The sequence below is a fragment of the Pinus tabuliformis genome, chromosome 6 (assembly GCF_031772625.1).
Source record: "Pinus tabuliformis cultivar Carrire ecotype Pingquan chromosome 6, CPIR1, whole genome shotgun sequence".
NCBI lineage: Eukaryota > Viridiplantae > Streptophyta > Pinopsida > Pinales > Pinaceae > Pinus > Pinus tabuliformis.
The window spans coordinates 816,781,014-816,793,932 of NC_142292.1; positions in this window are offsets into that span (position 1 = coordinate 816,781,014).

Sequence of the window (12,919 nt, forward strand, 5' to 3'; positions counted from 1 at the left end):
TAAGCTCATGGAAAATAGGGCCTCATTACTCTAGTTGTTCCGTCTCCTCAGAATGCATGGATCTCCCTTTCGATCAAGGCTATTTATCCCACAACAAATTAGCCTCCCTATCCTTCTTCCTTTGGTTTCTTTCCCCTGTGATCCTCGTTGCCTCTAACCTCATCCATGTGCATTGATTCCCCTACATCACACTCATGAGTGGTGACATAGGGAGAGGTCATCACCCAGGTTAAGGTAGAGGTTGCGGATGACCCCCAACCATGCTGGATGACACCACCATAGCCACTTTGTTTCACCAAAGCATACCTAATCACATTCGCAGAGAGGTGGTGACCATGGAAGAAGAGTGATGAGCACCATTATTGTAGCAAGAATGCTACAACTCTTGGGGCTACCAACTTTACTTCATCAACCCGGTGTTTGTACAAACTTGGAGGTGACAGTGTTGTATACACAAATAGATGCAATGAGTCCACTGTTTGTCACTATTGAGCTAGGCGATAGACCACTAGGGTTTCTCAAACCAACCTTCTATTGATTTAGAAGAAGATTGATTACCATCTGAGAAAGGAGAATTTTACCCTAATTGAGAAGATTGAAGTGCTACCTACTGCAGTAAAGAAAGACTGAAATAGATGCCTAAAACACACAGCTCATCTAGCTATTTGTTAAGATTCCTTGCTTCAAAAGAATTATAATCTCACACTTGTGAAATCCTAACTAACCTAAGCATGCAATCTAGTCTAATTAAACACTTAACTATTGTGCACATGAATAAGCATAACAACCTTTTTCTTTTTTTCTTTTTTGGTGAAAACATGAGTGCTAATCCTTCTTGATTATATGGCAGGTGGGTTAGGTATGGAGAGAGATGGTTGTGATGGGTTAGATGGCTTGGGAGGCAAGTAGGGGTCTTCTCCTAGCTTTCATGATGCATTTCTCACAAATCGGGCTCAAAATAGGCCACTACAAGTCATCCTACAAGATATCTACAAGATGTCCTAATTCACCTACAAGATCCCCTGTTTTCCTACAGGAATAGGCCGAAAGCATAAGGAGTGATTTGGACAATGGTATGGAGCTTAGGGAAGGTGAGTGATGGTAGGAATAAGGCAAGGAAGTGGTTAGGACTCACTCAAAACTCAAACCGAAGTTGTATGATGGTTGGATTTGCTCAACAAGCATGGCAAGTTGTCCTTGTGAAATGATAACTCAGATTGGGAACTTAGTGGCCTTTGGCGATCATGGGTGGGTATGGTGTGGCTGAGACTACTTATATGAGGTCTTCTTGCAATATTGAACCTCCTGCAACATATACATTATTGTTGGCATTTATCCATAATTCATGTCAAAACAAGAAAGGTTTACATCAACATAGTAAAACATAATTTCATCATTTATTTGCCTAGTTCATGCATGGAAATGCTTGAAGCCTATTATGAAAGCACCATGAAATCCAATATAAATCTTAAGATATCAGAAATGACAACTGAAACCTATCTCTTAAAACTGAGAGATGCTAACCTAATTAGCAGAAAAACAATAAATTTCATAAGAAACCAGAATTCTATCTTTTTTTGGTTGAATGGGAGTTTTTCCTCAAACCATGATCCTTGAAGGGAGGAATGAGGAAAGATCCACCTGTTATCAGAATTTTTATATTTCCTTATCTCTCTAAAGATAATGTTAAAGCTAAGCACAAATGGAAGCAAACTAATCAAATTCACTAATACTTGCAATGTAACAATGCCAGAATCAATTCAACAAGTGATCTATGAAATAACCTAAGAATACAAGTACAGTAAGAGGAACCTCTGCTGCTAGGGTTGGGCCCTAACCCAAAACTTCATCCCTCTGAGTCAACTTAGTGCTGGATCAAAGGAATGCTCATTTTGAATAACATATCAAAAAACACATAACAATGTTTTGTCACAATCCTTCAACTCGAAAGTTATTAGTTATATTTCATAAAAATTTGAATCCTAATGAGGCTCTAGGCCTCCTTATTTATACAACTGAAGTTTCCAACAACTTCCTTAAATATAGGGAGGCTTAGCTCCCAATCTCAAGATAAATTGATTCTTTAACTATCACTGGTTCGACTACCAATGATCCACATGAATTGACTCCCTGCAACTCTGAGCTGGTGTGATTTGGTTAAGGGATCTTCGAATGAGTGAGGATTTAATGAGGAAGATCCATCTTCTATAATCTATCCTTCTTGTCTCATTCAAATTCCTACACCTTAATTAGCCATAATTTTCCATAAATTTCTCCCAAAAACCTGCAATCAATGCACATTAGACCACTAGACATAACATCTTTCTTTTACTCATCTCACTAAGCAAAATATAATTAAAACATGTAAGGAATTATGAGAAGAGTTGATTTTAGTAAGCTTGGAGGTGTATTAAGGTCCATATATTTTACCCGATGATGAGCCTCATCATCACCAACTACTGAAAGTGTTGCTCATCCTCTAAGAAACTCAATCTATTTCCATGTCCTTCATTGCTCTGGTGGCTTCCCTGACATCCCATGCTTCTGTTGTAGTCTCTTCCTCCTGTGAATAAAATCCTACCTTATTCTCTATATCTTCCCACTGCTTTCCTTCTTCTTCTTCCTTTCTTCCTTCCAACATTCCCAAAAGCAATGGTGGACTGAGCCTCAAGCCAATCCAATTGAGTTTGAGTCTTTTTAGTGCCTAATTATACATTGGGGTTCTATTTAGTGTCTCTCACATTCTATTAGGAGAATGGTATTCTCTAATTTTTAGGTTGTAAGGAAAGGTGTTCCATCTCCTTTGGCAGGCTTGCTGGCAGTCATCTCCTAGAAATCTGAACATGTCTACAAAGTGTGTGGCTGCCTGTTCTTGTACAGAAAGGTACCTTGGTGCAAGCTTGGGATAATTTGGAATGAGGTTATGGGTGCTTATGACAGCCATTGGGTTAGAGTGTTCTACTCTAATCATAAGGGGTTATGCCTCTTCTTTTTCCATTACCTTTTTCATCTATGTAGCTCTTGCCTCCTTATGATTCATCCACGATGCTAAGGCCATCAATTGCAAGTCCCCTATTTTGGATTTGGATCCCACACATTTAAATCTGTCAAGGCCAAATTGTGTAGGTAAAACTCAAATATTTTTTCTCTATCTTCCAAGGTTCTTTGATCATAGAGATCGATGAATTGTCTATAGTCTTGGAAGGGCATAGTTCCTCTTTGTGCTAGGGTCTTTATTTGGAATTGTAGCCATTGTTCCTTGAGATACAAGGCATAAGACTTTGCTGGCATCCTGCACTAGATTTCCTCCATGAACAAACTGGAAGTAGTTGCCAATTGACTTTCCCTTTCTTGTAGCTGATTTCTTAGCCATGTGCTCTGAGCCTCTAGTTGAGATTTACTCTTTGCTTCTTTGTCTATTATGCTACTCACTTCTCTACCCATCTCCTGCAATTTCTCCTCCATGTGGCCTACATCCTCTACCCCTTTTGATTTGGAAATTTGCATCCACCTGTGTGTCCTTTCCCTCTCGTTTTCAAGTTCAAAGAATAGGGCAATGGAAACATTTTGTGGTATCACCCTACCTCCTTAAATGAACCTATAGTAGGATATGAGTTTTGGTTGTGGGCTAGGTTCTCTCGGTTATTTTCCTTCTTCCTTTGCTTCTTGTTGAGTAATTCCTTCTTGGTCTATTTTTTGTGTTTCCTATAGGTTTGACACAGTTTCCTGTAGGATGGCCTCTGCTTCCTGTAGGTCTGCCTATGTCTCCTATAGGAGACCTTTTCCCTTTGATGAGGTTGACCTTGTGACAACCCTCCTAACATAGGTAATTGGAGACCAAGGAGAAGCTTGTTTTATGATCCTTCTACTTCATTTTTCTTTACAAGGGCTGCCTTCTCTTATTACTTTGGTGAATCCTCAATGATAATTGGAGTTTTGGTGGGGATTTGAGGTCTTCCTTGTCTAATCCTAGTGCTCTTTCTTGTCCTGAAGTACAGTGGGGTTTGTATTTGCTTCTTCCCCTTTTATTTGACAGGTGTACTTAGGGAAGTAAGAGCAGCTACTGCCTCTTTCTATGTAGGATATGGGGATACCCTGGTGATTCTTCTTCCTCTCTATCTTGAGCTATAGACCTCTGTTCATCCTTCTATCCTTTTTCCTCTTTTCCATTTTCTTTCTCATCCTCTTCTTTGTCTCCTCCTTCCTCTTCTTTTTCTTCCTCTATTTCTTCACTCTGCTCATCTGTTTCTTCTTTTGTTTCCTCCTCTGTCTCTTCTTCATTTTCCTCCTCTGTTTCTTCTCCTTTTTCCTCTTCTCCCTCACTAGAAGTAGGGATTTTGTCATATTCAATAGCTTGAATTGCTCCTTCTGCTTGCATGTCTGTAAATGTTGTCCATGCAATAGGGAACCTTAAGCTTTGTAGAGCATCTTCAAGGATGATTTTGATCAACCCATGATGGGCTAGTTGTTGATTTTTTCCCTCCTGCACTTTGATGCTCATGTCTATCATGGATTGTAGAAGAAAGTAGGGTATACTCAATCTGTTATGAGGAGGTGTGTTCTCTCCAAATCTCAGTTCTTGGAGGAGTCTGAAGTGGTATCCATACACTATACTGTATCTCCCTTCACATGAAATATATTTGATGAGGTGGTAACTGACTTCATTCCAAGGGTATGGAATGCTCCCCCTTTTAACCCCATTTTACTATTGGTTCTTCTCCTTCCAAAAAGAAACTTTTCTTTGCAATGGTGTTGTTTCCCTTGTCTTCTTTTCTCCATGGTAACCCTAGGGGGAGTGTAGTGATTCTGCTTATAACCTCAGGGGTAATTGCTACTAATAAACCCTTCACCACAGCAGTGGCATTGGTCCTAGTGAGGGGTATGAGTGAGAGGGAAAATTCTCTAGCCAAATCATCATCGTATCCTCTCATCCTCTCAAAGAACCCCATCTATTAATGCCTTGTGAAAATTTCCACCATGGGAGGATGCTAGTGGATCCATTTGTGGGTTCTCTCTTGTTGAAACCTCCTATCATATTTCCCTGGTAATTGTAGAGTCTTGCATGGATATAGTTGAAGAATTTTGGTAGGTGAGGAAGTTTTGAATTTTAACTTTTAGTAATAATGCAATACAATTATTATATTCTGAAATGGACTACAAATTCCTAACCAAATTGAGGATTTCTTTTTTCAAATGGGAAATATGGAGGTTATGGCTCCTACCTTAGTTTGCTACGTTCTGGTGAGGATAACCCTCGATTTGACCTCCCTTAGTGCCTAATGATAGCCCTGTAGGTTGATTCCTATGTATCTTGTAGGCTTCCTGTAGGTTTCCTGCACTGTAGATGTTGACTATATCATGTAGGTGCTCTTTCCAACCTCTTCGTTTGATGAATCCTCAAAGTTTCTTTTTCTTTATTCATATGGGAATAAGTGTTTTATTTCCATATATGGATGATCGTGTGGGGTGGTGTACTAGTTGGCTAAGTACAAGCACCTCCTCTTGGACTGTTGGTCCCACTATCAGTCCATCATTCCACCTTACCTCGTAATTATCTCCCATTACCATCCTCCTTGACTGAACCATTTTTGGCTTTATTCCATTTCCTTTTGATTTGACTTTTGCCACATGTGGAGTGGTTTAACTCTTTTCTTCTCGCCAACTAGCCGAAGGTGGCCAAGTTAAATGGCCACCTTTACTTATAAAATCAACTCTCGAATAATCCTACAGTTTTGGTCATATCATAATAATGAGAGAGAATGAGTAAGATGACATACCTGTGGGTAAAAGATGCTTCGTTGATGATGCATGCTAGAGAGTGGTGCCTCTTTGCTGTGATTTTAATTCTACTTATTTTCACTGTGTATTTGTCTCTTTTGATGATTGTTCCTTTTGATGTGCAGGTGTTGGACCTTGTTGTTGGTGATCTTATTACTGCTTCTAAGCTCTAGAGGACCTTCTTCATACTTGTAGTCCCAGTCCTGAAGATGAATGAAATCTCTGTGGCTTCCTTTATGGGATAGGATGCCACAAGATTTCCTACAGGATGCCTATAGGATGTCCTATAGTTTCCCTTCCCTTAAACTTTCATATTTTTCCTCAACTCTGAAGCATAAGGGATGTTGAAATAAGTGGATAAGTGTGGTAAGGAATTGTAGGTGAGGGATGTTGCCTTTGGGTATGGTTCCTCTTTTCCTCTTCTCTCTCTCTTCTGTTTTTTCTTCTCTTCCTTTTTTTCTTTTTCAACCTATAATTTTTGAATTGATTTATTTGATGGATGCAGGGGCGACATGGTGATGAAAGGAATGGATATGGTGTGGTGAAGTAAATGGTTTTTAATCTAGACACATGCTTGTGTCATCATCTTTATCTCAGACTTCCCTTCTTGTGGTTTTAAAGGTCACTGTCATTCCTACAAGAAACTCTTGTAGGATTACAGGGAATCCTATAGAAAACATATAGTTTGTGTGAGATGAGATGGAGGGGTTTATAAATGGAAGACTAGGTGAATAGTGGAAGATATGATATGGGTGGATTAAAACATGGCTCTTGTAGGTCCTACTATCCTTCTCATGTTGTGCTTATCCTCCTCTTGCTAACCTGCAAAACATAATTTCCATCTTTTGTATCTTTTTTTTATAAAACAACTAGTTTGCCTCTAAGGAGGTTTTCATCATAGTTTCCTACCTTAGGGCCTCAAAGAGGTTTTCACCCAGATATATTTTTACTTCCCCCTTTATTTCTTTTTTAAAACACCCTTGGGCCGCCTCAAGAGGTTTTCAACCCAACAATGGGACTCAGGTGCCTCATGGAGGTTTTCACCTGAGTCTCTTTATTTTTTCTCCTTTTTTTTTTTTTTTTTTCTTCTTTAGGGACTTGGTGGGGTGGAAGCTGAGACTTTCTCTACCACCATCACTGTCTTGTTGATGCTATTGATGAATTCTTGCTTTGACAAGGGCTTCTTGTAGATCTTTAATCTATAACTATTGACAAGCAAAGGGATAACCTCTACATAAATGGTTCTTATCTTCAAAACACCATTATCATGACACTTTTCTATTACATAAGGCCCTAACCATCTAGTCCTTAACTTGTCTTTAAAATCCTTGTACCGAGAATCATACAACAAAACCCAATCACCTTCTTGAAACTGTTTGTCTTTTATATTCTTGTCATGCCAAATTTTCCTTTGAACTTGAGTCACCTCTATGTGCAGGAGGGCCTGCATCCTGGATTCATTTAACCCATTCAGCTCAAGCAATCTTTCTTGTTGTGCTCTGGTGATATCCAGATCTAGTTGTGCTGCCATCCTTAAGGTGTTGTATTCAAATTCAATGGGCAGTATGGATTTCTTCCCATAGACCAACTCATAAGGAGTGAAGCCAGTGGTGGTCTTCCAGGTGGTATTGTAGGCCTATGTGGCCTCAACTAATCTGTCTGCCCAATCCTTTCTGCTGCTGCTAATCACCTTAGTCAGAATGCCTTCCAATGCTTTGTTGGTTACCTCCACTTTCCCATTAACCTCTGGGTGGTAAGGAGTGGATGTTATGTGATTCTTACTCCTTCATCTTGGTTTTATCCTAGTCCTCTAGGCTAATCTAGATTTGATTGTACCCACTGAAACCATCTAAGAAAGAGAAAAATGTTTTCCCTGCGAGGCCATCTAACACTTGGTCAATGAAAGGTAGAGGGAAATGGTCCTTTTTTGCTTTGTTTAACTCTCTGTAATCAACAAACATCCTCCACTTTCCATTTTTCTTTAGAACTAGCACCAAAGGAGACACCCACTCACTTTTCGAGATAGGGTAGATGAACCCTGCATCCAACAGCTTTTGCAACTCTTCTTTGACTATATCCTTGAGAGCTGAATTCATTCTCCTTTGGGGTTGTCAGACTGGTTTGCAACCTTTTTTTGATATAAATGTCGTGAGTACACATCGAGGGGTGCACTCCCTTCATCTCTTTGTAATTCCAAGAAAAGGCATCCAAATGATCTCTTAGCATATTACATAACTCTTCTTCTTGGTATGCAGAAAGAGAGGGGTTGATTTTCAGTGTTCTTTCAGGGCTGAATTCTATTGTCTTGACATGAGTAGGTTTTGAGTCAGCTAAGCATAGATCAATCCGATGGTTGTTCTTGGTTTCCTTCACTATTTCCTCTAGATACATGGTGTTGGGAGTTGGATTTTGGAGGATGTGTTCAATGAAATCATCTTCATCAGGTTGTCCTCCTCCCATGGCAGTTTCTAGGGTATAGAGTTGGATGAAGTAGACTTCATCTTCTTCCTCCTCTTCTAGCCATAAAGATAAGTCATGTCTTGGAGATGGTTGAGCAGAAGGGTACAAGACCAACTACTTGGATAGATTCCCATTTTTTATAGTCATGTTCCCAGGCCTGCAACTAATGTAAGCATCAACAGTGGCTAACCAAGGCCTCCCAAGTATGAGAGGATAACCATTAAATTTGGTTTGAGGCTGGAGAACTAAGAATTCTGAAGGGTACTCCCAGGAGTCAATGGAGACCATCACATCCTCAACAATGCCATCAGGGGCTTTTGTGGATCAATATGCAAGCTACAAGACTATCGTGGTCTTTCTTAATCAAACCTGGAGATTTAGCTTGAGCATGGTGTCCTTAGTCATTACATTAATGGCAGCCCCAAGATCAATTAAGGTATGTGGGACAATGGTTCCATTTATGTGTTCATCTACTACAGGGCTTCTAGGGTCTAAATACTTTGGGCAAATTACGTGCCCCAACATCAAGTCGAACAGTTGTCCAATGACATTATTGGTATGGGTGTCTCTTTTTGGCTTCCTTGGATGTTTGAAACACTTCTCTTTAATCAGTTTGTTGTAAATAGGTACATCCTTAATAGCTTGGAGAAGTGGGATTTTGACACATAGATTTTTCAATTCACCCAGAAGTTCATTCTCTTCTAGGGTATGCTAGATTGGATGAGTTAATATTTCAGGAAAGGGTGGTGGATTCACTCTAGGCATACTTTCCTCTCTTTCCTCCTCACTCTCCCTAGGTGGAGATGGAGGTTTATTATTCGGGATCACTCTCCCAGATCTAAGGTTGATTTCCTAAATTTTCACAGCATAAGCAGGGTAGGATGTCTCTCCACTGTAGACCTATAGCGTTTGTCTATTGTTCACATTTGGGTTTGGTTGGGCAGGTATCTGAGGTTGTTTAGGTGGAGTAGGGTGTAAAAGGTTTGGTTGAGTAGGAGGTTAAGGAAATAAAGCTGGAGCATTGTTGTATGGGGGCCTCCACCCCTGGGGTGGTGTATTCCACCGAGGTTGTGGAGGAGGATATGGCTGAAATGGCTGGTTGGTCGGCTGGGAATTGTACTGAGGCACAAAAGACCAGGGAGAAGATCTAGGCCAGGAGGGAAGAGTAGGGGGGGCCAAGAGGGAATGGATGTGTTTTGGTTAGGGTTGTAATATGCATAGGATGACCCTTGCATGCCCTGCTGGTATGGTCGAGGCCCAGGAGGCCTCCTTTGATTTATGTAGCAGAGCTATTCAGTCACCCCTTCAGCTCTGTGATACACAGCTTTTAGTCTAGGTAGAGAAAGGCACTTGTTTGTGGAGTGTTTTTCTTCACAGATGTAGATTTCTATAAGGTTTAATGGACATTCATTCCTAGGGTGCCTCCTTGTGCATCTAGGGCAGAAGATGGCTAATGCTCTCTCTGCTTCCTCCTACTTCCTCTTGATTTGCATATTGTCCATCTCTAGGGCAAGGGTTTGGAGCATTTCACTCTTAAAATCTTAAAACATGTTTCCAATTTCACTTTTTATAGATGTGTTGGAAGAGGATGAGCTGGCCATTGTTTGACTAACCCTAACCTTTTTCCTAGCTACGCTAGAATGGCTCTTAAAAATGGTATTCATATCTTCATAGGGTAGGTGGTAGATGTCCCCTCCTAATAGCAAGTTTAGGGTATCTAGGAGATCTTCCCTGATCCCCCTGAGTAGGACTAGCTTAAGTGACTCAGGATCGAGTGTGCACCTAGCCCTTTTATAGTTGAGCTAGAATCTTTCCTCATAATCCTCTAAGGAATCATCATGCCCCAAGGTCATTCTAAAAATTTCCTCTTTGGTGTCTTTGGACCTACAGTAGTCCCTATACTTGTTGTTGAAATATTGTTGCATCTGAGCCCAGGTGGTGATACTATCCCCAGGTAAACCCATGAACCAGCGCATAGTTGCATCCTTAAGAGTGGATGGGAATAATTTCAACTTCTGATCATCAGTAGTGTAATCATAAGTTCTGCATATGACAACAAATTCAAACAAGAAAGTATCTGGATCTTCTAAGGTCAGGCCATGGAAGTGAGGAAGAGAAGAGGGACTTATGTTTCTCTAATGGTAAAATCACCCTCAATCCTTTCTCTATCTCCCCTTTCATTTCTATTTTCATCCATTATGTCATCTGGAATGGGTTCTTCTTCTTCTTCCCCTATAGGCTCTTCAAAAATCTCAGGTTGTTCGCCTAAGGTGTCCTCTAATTCACAACCATCGAAGAAGAGGGAAGGTTTGTTGTTTGAAGTGGTGGGGATATTTGGTAGAAATTTTCATAAATTATCCCTATTCATACGAGGCATGAAATAAGTGTTTTGTTTTGTTTTTTTTTTCAATCTTTAAGACTAATTGCATAATAGAAAAGACAAACTGAATTGAAACTAACTGCTGAATGAAATCACTTGTAGAATGGAAAGGAAAGCAAACCAACTTACAACTATCTTACAAAAATGAAACTAATAGCAGAATGAAAGAGATAAGAAATGGAAGAAAGAAAGAATAAATCACATCTACTTAGACACCTCCCCAGCAATGACACCAAAAAGTGATGAGCACCAGTATTGTAGCAAGAATGTTGCAACTCCTGGGGCTACCAACTTTACTTCATCAACTCGGGGTTCATACAAACTTGGAGGTGACAGTGTTGTATACACAAATAGATGCAACGAGTCCACTCTTTGTCACTGTTGAGCTGGGTGATAGACCACTAGGGTTTCTAAAACCAACCTTATATTGATTTAGAAGAAGTTTGATTACCATCTGAGAAAGGATAATTTTACTCTAGTTGAGAGGATTGAAATGCTACCTACTGCAATAAAGAAAGACTGAAATAGATGCATAAAACACACAACTCGTCTAGCTATTTTTTAAGATTCCTTGCTTCAGAAGAATGCTAATCTCACACTTGTGAAACCCTAACTAACCTAAGCATGCAATATAATCTAATCAAACACTTAACTATTGTGCCCATGAATAAGCATAATAACCTTTTTTTTGTCTTTTTTGTGAAAACATGAGTGGTAATCCTTCTTGATTTTATGGCAGGTGGGTTAGGTATGGAGAGATATGGTTGTGATGGCTCAGATGGCTTGGGAGGCAATCAGGGGTATTCTCCTAGCTTTCATGATGTATTTCTCACAAATCGGGCTCAAAACAAACCACTACAAGTTGTCGTAAAGGATGTCTACAAGATGTCCTAATTCACCCACAGGATCCCCTGTTTTCCTACAAGAACTGGCCGAAGGCATAAGGAGTGATTTGGACAGTGGTATGGATCTTAGGGAAGGTGAGTGATGGTAGTAATAAGGAAATAAAGTGGTTAAGACTCACTTAGAACTCAAACCAAAGTTGTATGATGGTTGGATTTTCTCAACAAGCATGGAAAGTTGTCCTTATTAAATGATAACTCGGATTGGGAACTTAGTGGCCTTTGGCAATCATGGGTAAGCATGGTGTGGCTGATACTGATGATATGAGGTATTCTTGTAATATTGAACCTCCTACAACATATACATTATTATTGGCATTTATCCATAATTCATGTCAAAACAAGAAAGGTTTACATCAACATAGTAAAGCATAATTTCATCATTTATTTGCCTAGTTCATGCATGGAAATGCTTGAAATCTATTATGAAAGAACCATGAAATCTAATCCAAAGCTTAATATATTTCAAATGACAACTGTAACCTATCTCTTCAAACTGAAAGATTATGACCTAATTAGTAGAAAAACTCTAAATTTCATTAGAAACCAAAATTTTGTCTTTTTTGGGCTGAATGCGAGTTTTTCCTCAAACCATGGTTCCTGAAGGGAGGAATGAGGCAAGATCCTCTTGTTATCAACCTTTTTGATATTTCTTTATCTCTCTAAAACTATTGTTAAATCTAAGCACAAATGGAAGCAAACTAGTCAAATTCACTAATACTTGCAATGTAACAATGCCAAAATCAATTCAACAAGTAATCTATGAAATAACCTAAGCATACAAGTATAGTAAGAGGAAACTCTGCTTCTAGGGTTGGGCCCTAACCCAAGAGCTTCATCCATCTGTGTCAAATTAGTGTTGGATCAAGGGAATTCTCATTTTCATTAACATATGAAAAAATACATAACAATGTTTTGTCACAATCCTTCAACTCGAAAGTGCTTATTTATCTTTCATAAAAAATCCAAATCCTAATGAGGCTTTATGCCTCCTTATTTATAAAACTAAAGTTGCCAACAAATTCCCTAAATCTAGGGAGGCTTGGCTCCCAATATCAAGATAAACTGGTTCTTTAATTATCATTGGCTCGTCTACCAATGATCCACATGACTCGGCTGTCTGCAACTCCGAGCTGGTGTGATTTGGTTGAGGGATGTTCGAATGAGTGAGGATTTAATGAGGAAGATCCATCTCCTATAATCTCTCCTTCTTGTCTCATTCGAGTTCCTGCACATTAATTAGCCATAATTTGCTCCCAAAAACATGCAATCAATGCGCATTAGACCACTAGACATAACATCTTAATTTTACACATCTCATTAAGAAAAATATAATTAAAACATGTAAGGAATTATGAGAAGAGTTGATTTTAATAAGCTTGGAGGTGTATTAATTTCC